Source organism: Bombyx mandarina, chromosome 23 (genome assembly GCF_030267445.1).
Source record: "Bombyx mandarina strain Sakado chromosome 23, ASM3026744v2".
Lineage (NCBI taxonomy): Eukaryota > Metazoa > Arthropoda > Insecta > Lepidoptera > Bombycidae > Bombyx > Bombyx mandarina.
The window spans coordinates 12,321,783-12,325,417 of NC_143229.1; positions in this window are offsets into that span (position 1 = coordinate 12,321,783).

Consider the following 3,635-nt stretch of genomic DNA (forward strand, 5'->3'; position numbering starts at 1 on the left):
ATCACTTTGGTGGTGAGGGTGAGGCGCGACGGCAGGGGAAATCGTATCGAGCGCGTTATTGGTAGATCAGTCGAACCTTGCGTCCCGCACCGCGCCTTCGTTCCGCTTGCTCCCAAAAGTACGCTTGCGTACAGTGAAACGTCTATCGTTATTAATCGTTAAGTTATATTTTGTTATAATTGCTTGTTGACTTTGTTGCCATTGCTATTTGTTGAGTGTTTGTTGATTTTTTATAAAAAATACACTATGCCGCGACAAACTGGTGTAGTATTCAAAAGAAAGGGTAGAAAAATTGTGTACGACGTATATTGCTTCATTATAAAACAGGGGAAGAATGATATTATGGAAAAAGTAAAACAGACTTCGGAAGCAACAAAAACATCAGTGAGTACTGTTAGGTGCATTATTAACGAAGCTAAAGGCTCTGGCTTGCTCATCGTGCTTGGGACTCCGGGTAAGAAAAGATCAGGGAAGAAGAAAGTTACCGGAATGGATAGTTTCGTTCAATCTGTAATAAAAAGATGTAATCATAATAACTACATAACAAGCAGCGAAACTCCGTACCGTAGAAAGGCTTCGAAAATTTTAAAGAAGATATACATTTTAATGGCTCGGAATGAAGTTTACGACGAATTATGAAAGAGCTAGGCTTCAGATGGAAAAAAAAAACAGAAAATAATCGGAAGCTGGTAATTGAAAAAAGTAACATTCGATTACTACGAATCGAATATCTTCAAAAAATAATTAATTATAGACAAAAAAGAAGATCGAACCGACCGAGTCGTAAACTACACCGATGAGCCCTATGTCGACTTATCACGATGATGGCGACTCGGGTGATGAAAACAGTGATGATGATAATGGTCAAGATTATGATAACGAAAAAAAAATTACAAATACCAGCTTCGCTTCAACTGAACGAAGACTTGGCAACAGCTCTAGTTTTGACTTAATAGAAGGAATATCTATTTTACCCCAAGATTAAATTATTACAATTATTAACCTATATTTTTTGTTGATGTTCTAATAAATATATAAATAAATACATATGTTGATTTTAATAATTTAATTGCATTATGACGCAGAGTAAATAATGTTTTTGCACGTGAGTGTACCATGCGCAAACTTACCCCCACTACGTCAACAAATGCTCAAGAAGTTTGCCGGCTATTATATGTGAAACTCAATTGAGAGTTTTAAAGTGTTTGTGAAGTGTTCTAAGTGTTGAATACAGTTTTTAGTTGTACTTTGGTAGAATTTTTATTTATCCCGAACCCCAGCGCGTAACAATACAAATGAACATATGAACATTTGAATGTGTTGCAAAAGAGTGCCGAGATAGCTTTTCGGTGGACAGTAGTGGCTTGGCTCGATAGGCAGCGTCGCTGACATTGCTGACGTCTATCAGCCACTCACCATCAGGTAGACCATATGCTCTTCTACCTGAAGAGCAATAAAACTGCAATTTATTTAGAGGTATTTTAAAAACGCGAACAAAGCCGCGTGAAACTAGTTATCAAAAAATAAATTACAAAACTGAGATTAAATTGAATCTCCGGTGGGCTTACTCGTTCCTTCTTTTTGCCAATGAATAAATTAGCATTTTATCTAAGTGGACTATCTCTTTTGAAAACGATTTTCCTACTTCATAAATAGAAGTGCGGGTCATAGGGCAGACAAAATGCTTTGTAATGAAATATGTGTATGTTATATCATATTTATTTTATATAAAACGTTTTAATTTATTACGTATAGTAGATACATTTTTATGTCGAAGAACATCGTTGGAGAAATGCTCACGCGTTGAAGACACTGAGCATCTTGGGATCTAGCTCACTATATCAAGAGTAAGGTAATGGTAAAAGATAAGGTAATGGAGACGAAGTAACTCTTATGTATTTCCAGATACTTATGGTGCGATTATATATACATTCCTTTTCTATTAACCACTGACATTCGCGCTTCGGTCATCGTGCCTACTCTGCTCTATGCTCCTGCCAGCATTTATTCTAGATCAACTATGGCAGCAACATTACAGAATCACTTCCTCTATTTAACCTTAGAACAATAGGTAAGCTTCTAATGATCTATTATTTTAAGTATTTAGGGTAGTACAATTTTACTGTACTGATTTACCATGATCGTTGTTCTGAGGAAGAGAGGGAGGCGAAGGAACACTATTTCCTGTCGAATGAATATTGGAAAAGCTTCAAATACTTTATAAAATGGATCTCGTTTCGAGTTTATTTCGTAAATCGAATTCTAAAATCGAATTGAATTTTTGGTGTGCGCGTTTTTTTTTTCTGGATCGAAGCAAAGAATAACCGGTCCGATGTAATTTTACTCCAAAACGAAGTTTTTTTAGAACGTGTCGTATATTTTGAATTCAAGAACTATTTCACGCTAAGGTGTTGAATTACTTTATGGTATTTTAATGATATTAAGAGCTGCTTAATGATTACGTCTTAACTTTAATGTAAGCTGAAAAAAGGCAGGCTATAATGAATAATGACGTCAAAATTCACAACCGCCTTACAAATCGCTTACAAAAAATAATTTTGCGCAAAAGAGACCAGGCAATTATCTATTTTCAGAACTTTTCTAACCAATTAAAATAAATTCTTCAATGCACGTATAATATGCATGTGGGAAAACCAATATACAATCCAATTAGGACTTCGACCTCATATCTCAAGGTGGGTTAGGACACTCGCATTACGCCTTTAATGGACTCAGGTATGTATTTAAAACGAAGTGATCCGTGAACCCATTTACAAATCCAAGCAGTAACATAAAGTAAACATAAAGATCCTAAGTGTATATATTAAAGATAATTATTTAATAAAAATTTAATAAAAGTTACCTTAAGATTTAAATTATCTATACCCCACTTATTAGTCAATAGTATATCTATGAAATCCTAGTTAATATTAGGATACACTGATTTTTGTAGGTTTTTTTTTAATTAGCGATCAACAGAAAAGACAAAACGTGATTTAAAAATTTCAGCAAAATGATACTTGACACCTATTTATAAAATAATAGGTAGGCAGCGGCTTGGCTCTGCCCCTGGCATTGCTGAAGTCCATGGGTGACGGTAACCACTCACCATCAGGTGGGCCTTATGCACGTCTGCCTACAAGGGCAATAAAAAAAATAAAAATAACACGCGTGGCACTCGGGACTGCGGTAAAGCTATTGCATAGCATTTTTTATCAACTTATGCAATTATAACTAGACAACAATTATTTAATATTAAAATAATAATAAAATAAGACCACGCTATATTTATAAAGATTAACAAAAGCAAAACATTAACTTCACACCTTCACACTCATAAGCTAGACCGCGCAAGAGAGAGATGGGCAGACTTTTCATGATGCGCATGCAGTGCGACGTCTGAATGTGATGAACGCGAGCTACATGGTAGGCGGAGTGGGGTGTTAGGTTTTATTTTCGTTACAGAATTTCCGCGCTAAATTCCCGCGATAAAAGCTATGCAATAGCTTAATAATAATAATAATGCAATAAACGTAATTTTCCAATCTATTTCTGATATACTCGAATAACACTGATATCAGTGTTAAAATGAATTGTTCTTTATAAGGGATTTGCTGAGTACTTTCAACAAGAAA